The sequence below is a fragment of the Schistocerca cancellata genome, chromosome 9 (assembly GCF_023864275.1).
Source record: "Schistocerca cancellata isolate TAMUIC-IGC-003103 chromosome 9, iqSchCanc2.1, whole genome shotgun sequence".
In the NCBI taxonomy this organism is placed as follows: domain Eukaryota; kingdom Metazoa; phylum Arthropoda; class Insecta; order Orthoptera; family Acrididae; genus Schistocerca; species Schistocerca cancellata.
Window position 1 is genome coordinate 313,813,838 of NC_064634.1, and position 12,171 is coordinate 313,826,008.

Genomic DNA, 12,171 nt, shown 5'->3' on the forward strand with positions numbered 1-12,171 from the left:
CCTCCTTCGCCTTTATAATCGAATTTGGACCGACAGTACCTTTCCCAGACGGTGGCGGGAAGCTATTGTCGTTCCCGTTCCGAAACCTGGAAAGGACAAACATCTCCCCTCTAGCTATCGCCCCATTTCTCTCATGAGTAGTGTCTGTAAGGTTTTGGAGCGTATGGTGAATTACCGTTTAGCTTGGTGGCTGGAATCCTGCAGTCTTTTAACACCAGCCCAATGCGGATTTCGGAAGCATCGTTCTGCAGTTGACCATCTTGTTGCTCTCTCCACTTATATCATCCACCCCCCCTGTGGGTTCGGGGGTAAGAATAGGCCCGAGGTATTCCTGCCTGTCGTAAGAGGCGACTAAAAGGAGTTTCAACCATTTTGGCCTTCCATGTGATGGTCCCCCTTGGGGTTTGACCTCCATTTTTCAAAATTCTACAGAAGTACGAGCCTTTTGGGGAAGGACACCTTACGTGGTGTACCACTGGTCCTAAGTGCACTAAGACCATGGCACTCAGCATTGCACCGGCGTTGTACCCATACCCATTATTCCTCAAATTGGGCCTAAACGCCTGATGGGTTGTCCAAGTTACGCCCATAGTGCATCTCCATCTGCACCAGCGATCATGATGGACTTTCCATGGCACCAGAAATCCAGCACGGTAGCCAGCCCGTTGTGGTGGGGTCGTCATGTACCCTCTAGGTTGTAGCTCCCTGACAACACAGGGATCGTACTGCCGATACCTGAGCTGCACCCTCCCCACGTCGGCCAAGGAGTAGATGCCCGTCTCCTTGGGGCATCAGGATTCCCGGCAATGGTCATCCTGCCAGGTGGCCCTTGCTGAGGCTGGGTGGCGCCCGTGGGGAGGGCCCCTGGTCGGAGTGGGTGGTATCGGGGCGGACGTTTCGCAGATGAAACGTCAACACATATCAGGTCGCTCTGCGGCCGAGTCTTTCAAAAGAAAAGGTACCGTTTCTAGTTCTGGTTCTCCTGCCCTTTCCCCCTTGGCCACTCCATGGGAGGAGGGACAGGCCCGCCGGCTTGGGGCGAAGTACTTCCCCCGCTATTTGGTCTGTTCTCGAACCGATGGGGGGACGTTCGCCACCTCCAAGCCCATGTTCTTTGTTCAGCACATTGTGGACATCTTCGGGGAAATTGAGGCTCTCAGCAAGATGCGTTCAGGGTCCGTTCTTATCAAGACCACCTCCGCCACACAGTCGGCGGCGCTCCAGGCGTGCGACCGCCTAGGGGACATCCCAGTTTCCATTGTCCCACATCTGGCACTAAATAGGACGCAGGGGGTTATTTTTCATCGTGACCTCCTGCTACAATCTGATGAGGAGCTCAGGGCCAACCTGGAGCGCCGAGGCATGCATTTTGTCCGGCGAGTCCAGCGCGGCCCCAAAGACCGTCGCATCGACACCGGGGCCTTTATCCTCGCCTTCGAGGGGGACGTTCTCCCGGAGAAGGTAAAGGTGATGTGCTACTGGTGTGACGTGCGACCCTACGTCCCGCCTCCTATGCGCTGTTTTAGGTGTTTGCACTTTGGGCACATGTCGTCACGGTGTGAGGCTGAGCCCCTTTGTGGCGATTGTGGACGTCCTCTTCGTGAGGAACATACATGCACCCCACCACCTCGGTGCGTTAATTGTCCTGGCGTCCACTCGCCTAGATCCTCAGACTGCCCCGCATATCAGAAGGAGAAGAAGATACAAGAAATCAAAACTTTGGATCGGCTCTCTTATTCTGAGGCCATCCCATGCCATTGACCACTTCGTTTGCCTCAGTTGTGTCCACTCCTTCCGCGGTATCCTCACCCCTATCCTGTCCCCCCTCCGCCTCCTCCGCCCATCAGGGGGCTCTGCCTCCGCCTCCCAAATCCCTCCCTTCCAAATCCTCCTCCCCCGTGGCCCCCACCCCCTCTGCCCCAGGGGCCACCCTTCCTCCTCCTTCACCCCCCACGCCACCTGAGAAGCAATCCTCTTCTCAGGCGTCCATCAGGGAAACGTTCCGGACCCCAGCTTCTGAGGTCCGGCATTCCAAAACGGACCCCACGCGTTAGGACCTTCTTCGGGTCCAGCCTACCATCCCTGTGCCTCCTCGGCCTTCCAAGAAGGCCTCCAAGAAGAAGTCTGGATCCCCCTCTCCACCCCGGCGCATTTCGTCTGACGCTCCATCCGTGAGTCGCTGCTCCCGGCCGTCCTCAGTTTCGTCGGGACGCTCTGCTGCCAGGCGCTCAGCTGGCCTTTCGTCGGCAAATGATGCTGCCCCTCCTACACAACCAGGGACAGCGGCCGCAGCTGGCGACGAGTCGATGGAACCGGATCCGCCTCCCGTCGGTTGTAGCGCTGCTCCCTTGCAACCTGGCCCTCCGCAGCCGTCGAGGTGACCAGCTCTCCCCCCGTCTCGTGCCCCCGACTTTTTGACTAGCGATGGCGTTGTTTCATTGGAATATAAGAGGTATTCGATCTCATCGGGAGGAATTACAACTGCTCCTCCGCCTGCACTGTCCGCTCGTCCTTGGACTCCAGGAAACCAAGTTGCGCCCGACTGACCGTATTGCCTTTACCCACTATACCTCGGAGCGGTATGACCTCACCCCTGTGTATGGTATCCCAGCTCATGGTGGGGTCATGTTGCTCGTTCGGGACGATGTCTATTACCATCCCATCCCATTGACCACCCCACTCCAAGCAATAGCTGTCCGCATTACTCTTTCTGCTTTTACTTTTTCAGTTTGTACCATCTACACTCCACCGTCGTCTGCTGTTAGTAGGGCTGACATGATGCACCTGATCATTCAGCTTCCCCCGCCGTTTTTATTGTTTGGCGACTTCAATGCCCATCATCCCCTTTGGGGCTCTCCTGCATCCTGTCCAAGAGGCTCACTCTTGGCGGATGTCTTCAACCATCTCAATCTTGTCTGCCTCAATACCGGCACCCCGACTTTCCTCTCGGACTCTACTCATACCTTCTCCCACTTGGACCTCTCGATCTGTTCTACCACTCTTGCCCGTCGGTTCGAGTGGTATGTCCTTTCTGACACCTATTCGAGTGACCACTTCCCCTGTGTCGTTCGTCTCCTGCACCACACCCCATCCCCACGTCCTTCGAGCTGGAACATACTGAAAGCTGACTGGGGACTTTACTCATCCCTGGCGACCTTTCCGGACCACGATTTTCCCAGTTGTGACAGTCAGGTCGAATACCTCACGGCTGTTATCATCAATGCTGCCGAACGTTCCATTCCTCGTACTACTTCTTCTTCACGTCGCGTTTCCGTCCCATGGTGGAACGAGGCTTGTAGGGACGCTATCCGCACTCGACGACATGCTTTACGCACCTTTCGCCGCCATCCTACGTTGACGAATTGTATTGAATACAAACGACTCCGGGCGCAATGCCGTAGAGTCATCAAAGACAGCAAAAAAGCTTGTTGGCCCTCTTTCACCAGCTCCTTTAACAGTTTTACTCCCTCTTCTGTCGTTTGGGGTAGCCTGCGCCGGCTGTCGGGCATTAAGGCCCACTCCTCGGTACCTGGCCTGACCTCAGGTAATGCGGTCCTTGTTGATCCTGTGGCTGTCTCCAACGCCTTTGGCCGCTTTTTCGCGGAGGTTTCAAGCTCCGCCCATTACCATCCTGCCTTCCTTCCCAGGAAAGAGGCAGCAGAGGCTCGGCGCCCTTCCTTCCACTCGCTGAATCTGGAAACCTATAATGCCCCCTTTACTATGTGGGAACTCGAACGTGCGCTTGCACTGTCCCGGTCCTCTGCTCCGGGGCCAGATGCCATTCACGTTCAGATGCTGGCACACCTTTCTCCGGCGGGCAAAAGCTTCCTTCTTCGTACCTACAATCGCGTCTGGACCGAAGGTCAAGTCCCCATGCGTTGGCGTGACGCCGTTGTTGTTCCTATACCCAAACCCGGGAAGGATAGACACCTTCCTTCTAGTTACCGCCCCATTTCTCTTACAAGCTGTGTCTGTAAGGTGATGGAGCGCATGGTTAATGCTCGGTTAGTCTGGATTCTTGAATCTCGACGACTACTTACTAATGTCCAATGCGGCTTTCGTCGCCGCCGCTCCGCTGTTGACCACCTTGTGACCTTGTCGACATTCATCATGAACAACTTTTTGCGAAGGCGCCAAACGGTAGCCAGGTTCTTCAACTTGGAGAAGGCTTATGATACTTGTTGGAGAGGAGGTATCCTCCGCACTATGCACAGGTGGGGCCTACGCGGTCGCCTGCCCCTTTTTATTGATTCCTTTTTAACGGATTGAAAGTTTAGGGTACGTGTGGGTTCCGTATTGTCCAACGTCTTCCTCCAGGAGAACGGAGTGCCTCAGGGCTCCATCTTGAGCGTAGCCCTTTTTGCCATCGCGATCAATCCAATTATGGATTGCATTCCACCTAATGTCTCAGGCTCTCTCTTTGTCGATGACTTCGCGATCTACTGCAGTGCCCAGAGAACATGCCTCCTGGAGTGCTGCCTTCAGCGTTGTCTAGACAGCCTCTACTCATGGAGCGTGGCAAATGGCTTCCGGTTCTCTGAAGAAAAGACGGTTTGTATCAACTTTTGGCGATATAAAGCGTTCCTTCCGCCATCCTTACATCTCGGTCCCGTTGTTCTCCCATTCGTGGACACAACTAAGTTTCTAGGGCTCACGTTGGACAGGAAACTGTGTTGGTCTCCACATGTCTCTTATTTGGCGGCCCGTTGTACACGTTCCCTTAATGTCCTCAGAGTTCTTAGCGGTTCATCTTGGGGAGCGGATCGCACTGTCCTGCTTCGCTTGTATCAGTCCATAGTCCGATCGAAGCTGGATTATGGGAGCTTCGTCTACTCGTCCGCTCGGCCGTCCCTCTTACGCCGGCTCAACTCCATCCACCATCGGGGGATACGTCTTGCGACTGGAGCCTTCTACACTAGTCCTGTCGAGAGTCTTTATGCTGAAGCTGCCGAGTTACCGTTGACCTACCGGCGCGACGTACTGCTGTGTCGGTATGCCTGCCGGCTGTCGTCTATGCCCAACCACCCCTCTTACAAGTCCTTCTTCGCCGATTCTCTCGACCATCAGTACGGGTTGTATGTGTCTGCCCTGCTGCCCCCCGGAGTCCGCTTCCGTCGCCTGCTTCGACAATTGGATTTTGCCCTCCCTACCACCTTCAGAGAGGGTGAGAGCCCGACACCACCTTGGCTCCAGGCTCCGGTTCATATTTATCTCGACCTCAGCTCACTCCCGAAGGAGGGTACTCCGGCTGCAGTGTATTGCTCACGGTTTGTCGAACTTCGTGCTCGACTTGCCGGTCACACCTTTATTTACACCGATGGCTCCAAAACTGACGATGGTGTCGGCTGTGCCTTTGTCGTCGGGGCCGCCACCTTTAAATACCGGCTCCTCGACCAATGTTCCAGCTTTACGGCCGAGCTTTTTGCTCTCCATCAGGCCGTTCGGTATGCCCGCCACCACCGCCATTCATCATATGTACTCTGCTCTGACTCACTCAGTGCTCTTCAGAGCCTTGGAGCTCCCTATCCGGTCCATCCCTTGATTCAACAGATACAGCAGTCCCTCCATTCTTTCGCTGATAATGGTGGTTCTGTCAGTTTTCTGTGGGTTCCTGGACATGTAGGAGTGCCTGGGAATGAGGCTGCGGATGCTGCAGCCAAGGCTGCAGTCATCCTGCCTCGGCCAGCCTCCCATTGTGTCCCATCATCCGACGTTCGTGGGGATGTATGTAAGAGGCTTGTGTCGTTGTGGTGGGATGCTTGCTCATCCCTCCAAGGAAACAAGCTCCAGGCAGTAAAACCGCTCCCAACTGCTTGGACAACATCCTCCCGACCATCTCGGTGCGAGGAGGTCCTTCTGACCAGGTTGTGGATTGGGCATTGCCGGTTTAGCCACCGCTACCTGCTCTCCGGTGACCCAGCCCCGCAGTGCCCTTGTGGTCAGGCATTAACAGTGCGCCATGTGTTATTGTCGTGTCCCCGTTTTAGTCAATTTCGTGTTGTCCTGTCCCTGCCATCTACTTTACCGGATGTTTTAGCTGATGACGCTCGAGCAGCTGCTCGTATTCTGCGTTTTATAACTTTAACTGGCTTGTCCAAAGACATTTAATCTTTTTACTTATTTTATCTGCATCCTTGTCAGGTCCTTCTGGTGTCCCCTCCATCCCCTTGAGTTTTACCAGATTCCATGTGCTCTAACAACAGTGACTGGGCGCTAATGACCTCAGCAGTTGAGCGCCCTTAAACCCAACCAAAAACAAAAAAAAAAAATCCTCTTATATCATGAACAATTTTCTCCGGAAACGCCAAACGGTAGCAATATTTTTTGATCTGGAGAGAGCATACGATACCTGTTGGAGGACAGGCATCCTCCGCACACTGTTCTCTTGGGGCTTTCGAGGCCGGCTGCCCCTTTTTCTTCGCGAATTTATGGCAGAGCGCACTTTTAGGGTGCGGGTGAACACTACTCTCTCCCGTACCTTCTCCCAAGAAAACAGGGTACCCCAGGGATCCGTGCTGAGTGTTGTACTGTTTGCCATTGCCATCAATCCAATTATGGATTGTCTCCTTCCTGATGTCTCGGGCTCCCTCTTTGTGGAAGATTTTGCGATCTACTACAGCTCTCAACGGACCAGCCTTCTTGAACGACGTCTTCAAGGATGTCTCAATCGCCTCCACTCGTGGAGCATCGAAACCGGCTTCCGTTTCTCACCCAGTAAGACCGTTTGTGTCAATTTTTGGCGACATAAGGAGTTTCTTCCGCCCTCCTTACATCTAGGTCCTGTCAACCTTCCGTTTTCAGACGTCGCTAAATTCTTGGGTCTTATGTTTGACAGAAAACTGTGCTGGTCCTCCCACGTTTCCTATCTTTCGGCTCGCTGTCTGCGATCGCTTAACACCCTCCGTGTCCTGAATGGTACCTCCTGGGGAGTGGACCGAGTGGTCCTTCTCCGCCTCTATCGCGCCTTAGTGCGCTCGAAATTGGATTATGGAAGCATAGTCTACTCCTCTGCTCGGCCGTCTATTCTTCGGCGTCTCGACTCTATCCACCACCGTGGATTACGTTTAGTGTCTGGAGCTTTTTACACTAGCCCTGTGGAAAGCCGTTATGCTGAGACTGCTGAACCTCCGCTGTCCAATCGGCGAGCAGTCCTCCTGAGTCGTTATGCTAGCCATCGGTCTTCCATGCCTGCTAATCCAGCCCATGACCTTTTTTTCGACGCCTCCTTTGATGTAGGGTATGCAGACCGCTCCTCCTCCCTACTACCCCCGGGAGTCCGCTTCCGTCAACTGCTCCATTCTCTTTCCTGCCGCTTTCCTAAAACCTTCTTGACAACTTGGGGTACAGCACCGCCTTGGCTCCGTCCCCGGATCTGCCTGCTCCGTGACCTTTGTCAATTTCCCAAGGATGGTACCCCTACACTTGTTTATCGTCGGGCATTTCCTGCTCTCTGTGCAGAAATGACGGACGCCACATTTATTTACACCGACGGCTCGAAAACATCGTTAGGTGTAGGGAGTGCCTATATTGTTGGCAACACCCCAAACCGCTTTTGGCTTCCCGACCAGTGTTCGGTTTATACTGCGAAGCTTTACGCTGTTCTCCAGGCTGTCCACTACATCCGCCGCCATCAGCGGATACAGTACATTATCTGCTCAGATTCTCTCAGCTCTCTCCTCAGTCTCCAAGCTCTTTACCCTGTGCACCCTCTGGTCCACCAGATTCAGTACTGTCTGCGCTTGCTCCACCTGGGGGGCGTCTCGGTGGCGTTCCTCTGGCTCCCGGGACACGCTGGTATCTGTGGGAATGAGGCGGCCGATATAGCGGCCAAGGCTGCAGTCTCTCTTCCTCGGCCAGCTATTCAGTTGCTTCCCTTCACCGATCTACGGAGCGGTTTATGTCGCAAAGTTGCTCATTTATGGCATGCGCATTGGTCAACACTTCCCCGTAATAAATTGCGGGAAGTGAAAGCCCTTCCTTGCGCTTGGACCTCTTCCTCCCGAACGCGTCGTCGGGAGGAGGTAATTTTAGCTAGACTCCGGATAGGGCACTGTCTTTTTAGCCATCAACATCTTTTAAGCGGTGATCCTCCCCCACTCTGTCCCCACTGCTCTCAGCTGTGGACGGTAAGACACCTTTTAATTGAATGCCCCTATTTTAATCCGTTACGCTCCCGTCTACAGCTATCGCCTGATCTATCGTCGATTTTAGCAGATAACACGCGCTCAGCCGACCGCGTTCTCCAGTTTATTAGTGACAGTGAAATGACGTCAGTCATTTGAAGCTTTTTTTGGGGCCAACCACCGCCTTTCTGTAGTGGATTTTTAAGCATTATTTCTACTTTTAGTTTCTCCAGTTTTATGACTTTGTTCCCATTGCTGCTGGTTTTCAAATTCGGATTTTTACTGTCTTAAGTCACGGGCTGGGCGCTAATGACCATAGAAGTTTTGCACCCTAAAACCACAAACTAAAAAAAAAAAAAAAAAAAATGTGATGCGGCTTTCCGGAAATTAAAGACTATGCTGAAACAGGCCCCGTGCCTGGCTACTTATCGACCTGGCCAACATCTTGTTCTTGCCACAGACGCCTCGCAATACGGGGTCGGTGCAGTCCTTGCGCACCGTTTTTCTGACGGTTCGGAACAACCCATCGCTTATGCCTCCAAAACGCTCACGGATGCCCAACAAAAGTATTCTCAAATTGAGAAAGAAGCTTTGGCCATCATTTATGCTCTTCATAAGTTTGGTGTTTTTCTCTATGGCTCAAAATTTCATCTTGTTACGGATCACAAACCGCTTGTTTCCTTGTTTCATCCATCAACATCACTTCCCGACAAGGCTGCACACCGCCTCCAGCGTTGGGCTCTTTACTTGTCCCGTTTCAATTATGAGATTCATTTACGGCCAACGGCTCAACATGCGAATGCTGATGCTTTGTCTCGCCTTCCCATGGGTCCTGATCAGGCGTTCGATAGGGACGAACTTTTGTGTTTCCACCTGGATGTTGCTGAGCAGCGGGTTGTGGACGGGTTCCCCATCACTGGGGACAGGCTGGCGGCTGCTACGGGTTCTGACCCTACCCTCTCCCGGGTTTTACGCTGTATTCAGAAGGGTTGGCCAGATCGCCCGTCCGCTAAGACTTCTGATCCGTTGCGGAACTACTACACTTTGCGCTACCGCCTCACGGCTAGGGATGGTGTTATCCTCCTCTCCACTGAAAATGCTTCGCCGCGTGTTGTGGTACCTGCGTCTTTGCGTCCTTTTGTCTTGCGCCTCCTTCACCAGGGGCACTGGGGTGTGTCTCGCACAAAATCTCTGGCACGCCGTCATGTGTACTGGCCTGGCATCGACTCTGACATCGTACACATGGTCGCTGCCTGCGGCCCTTGTGCGTCACAGGCCGCTGCCCCGAAGTCATCTTTGTCACCATGGCCTTCGCCTGAGAAGCCCTGGGAGCGCATTCATGCTGACTTTGCGGGACCCTTTTTAGGTACTTATTGGCTCCTCGTAATTGACGCCTATTCTAACTTTCCTTTCATTGTCTGTTGCACGTCACCTACCACCGCGGCAACCACCAGTGCTCTCGCCCGCATTTTTTCTTTGGAAGGCCTTCCCTCTACTCTTGTTACTGATAATGGTCCGCAATTTGCCTCTTCCGACTTTGCGGATTTTTGTGCTCGTCACGGCGTTACGCATGTCACGGCCCCGCCGTTCCATCCACAATCCAACGGTGAGGCTGAATGACTGGTCCGCACATTTAAGGCTCAGATGCGGAAACTTCTGACTTCGTCTGCTGCTGATGACGCGCTTCTCCAGTTCCTGGCGTCTTACCATTTCACCCCCATGGGCAATCACAGCCCGGCTGAGCTCTTACATGGCCGACAGCCCCGCACGCTACTTCATCTTCTGCGGCCTCCCACCTCACGGCCGCGGGTGCCTTCACTTGGCCGGTTCACCGCCGATGACCTCGTCTGGGTACGGGGATATGGCAGGCGGCCAAAATGGAGCCCAGGCCGCATCTTACGACACCGTGGCAGACGCCTGTATGAAATCCAGATGGACACGGGTGTTGCAGTGCGTCATTCGGACCAGCTTCGGCCTCGGGTGCCAGCAACGCCTGTTCCGAATGCCGCCACACCACCTTTGGCTCTACCTGATGCTCGGGATCTTGGCATCTCTCAATACTCACAACGCAGCCCTCTCACCGTCATCGCGATGCCAGCACCAGAACGGATGCCACCAGGAGACGTGCCCATGCAGGAACCGGAGGACCGTCCTCTGTCAGAGTACATCTACTCGCCTCCTCCTCCGACACATCGCCCATGTCTCCTGTCATATCAACTGGACTTGCCGCAACGGGCAGATTGGTGCAGGGGGCCCCAGCAGATTCAACCCCTACGTCTCCTGTCATCTCGACCCGTTATCATCGGGGACACTTCCGTCCGTACAGGAAGCCTCCTCCTCGAGACTTTACGGCGAGTCAAACAACGCCTATGGATGTTAGCCATCTCCAGGACACCTCCATCAAGACCAGTGCAACAATTTCAAAGGGGGGAAAAGTGTTGTGACTCGCCGATTATTCAAAGTGCCGCCGCGCAATTACGCACGTCCTCTACGTGCGGCGCTGTCTGCCAGCCAGGCAGCAGCTGCGCCACCTAAGCGGCCAGCCGAGCAGCGGCCGCTAGACTGAGACTCAGTGTTTAATCGAATGCCACCTTGTACACAGGTCAACTTACTCAGTGACTTATATGTGTTGTTGTGTTGTCCAAAATATGTGTTAAATTTGAAGATATAAAAACTTTTAGTGCATTGCCTGCTACACTAAAGAAAATTAAAGAATTCCATAAATTCTAAGTAGAGCTAAAACCATTTTCAATAATGTATAGCTTTTATAAAACTGAAGAATATCCGAATATGAAAAAATAAAATTAGTATACTGATGTAATATGATTGTATTATGATGTAAGATTGTTAACAACTTAAATATATAAAATTTTATTGCAACTGGTCCTGGCTATGAATAGACTACATCCATACACTGTATTTTATTAATGGGTGACTAAAGAAATTGAACTGAATTAAATTCAAGTAACAGTAGTCCTGACAAACAGCTGAATTTGCAAATAAATGAATAAGGTCCCAAGATCCGAAGGCATCCCTTTCTGACACTACTGTATACAGAAAATGTAGCAATCTGAAGAAATCTCCAGTCATACTCATCTACAAGAAGGATAGCCGGACTGATCCACAAAACCACTGTCCCTAACAATCATTCACTCATTGTGTCCCCTAGATCCCTTCAAAAGGATAATCTTCAGGGATGTTAAGGTGTACATTAGCAAAAGACAAGCAAACTGTAGATATTTAATCTGTATACTGTAACAATAGTGAACTGTCAGTATACACTTCATGCTTATGGCAGCTAAATTTCGCTGAATAAATTACAAGCTTTACAGCAGAAGATATGGGGCCGGCGGAGAGGGGGGGGGGGGGGGGGGGCACCAGCAAATGGAAGCAAATCCTTGTGGTTATTGAGGTCAAGCGAGACATCAACTTTATTTAGATGAGACTCATAATCCAGACAGACAGTATTGAAAGATATTAAAGTAACAAAGACTCCCAGTGCAACTTATAATAATGGAGTGAAGAGTGAAATCAACTTGTTTCATGAAAATGTTGGGGGGGGGGGGGGGGGTCAAAAATAAAGCAAATCACTTTTTAATTTGTTTGGAAGATCTTAGTAGCTGGAAAAATAAAATTACAGCGATATAAAATCTTAATGAAATTCATTATGAATTAATGAATATTCATATAGATTCAGTATTGATAAATTAGGTGTTACCACATTCACAAGAAAGGATCACAAAAACAAAAATTTAAAAAGTACATGCTGAATAGATCAGGATATATAAGCACGTGCTTGTGAATTAAATGCTGGGAAACAAATTACTTGTTATTGTTCCAGTATTAAGGTCTCCATGTGCAATGTATCCACAGGAAAAAATCACGAAAATTGACGAGCTACAAATTATTCTTTCAGAAGGAAAAAACATCAAAGTTGTTTGCCTAAACAAGCACCGGCTTATGAAAGATTCAGTCACAGTTTTAAACAAATTAGAAAACTTTACAGCAGCTAACAGTTTTTGTAGGAAAAACAGAACCCATGGCGGCT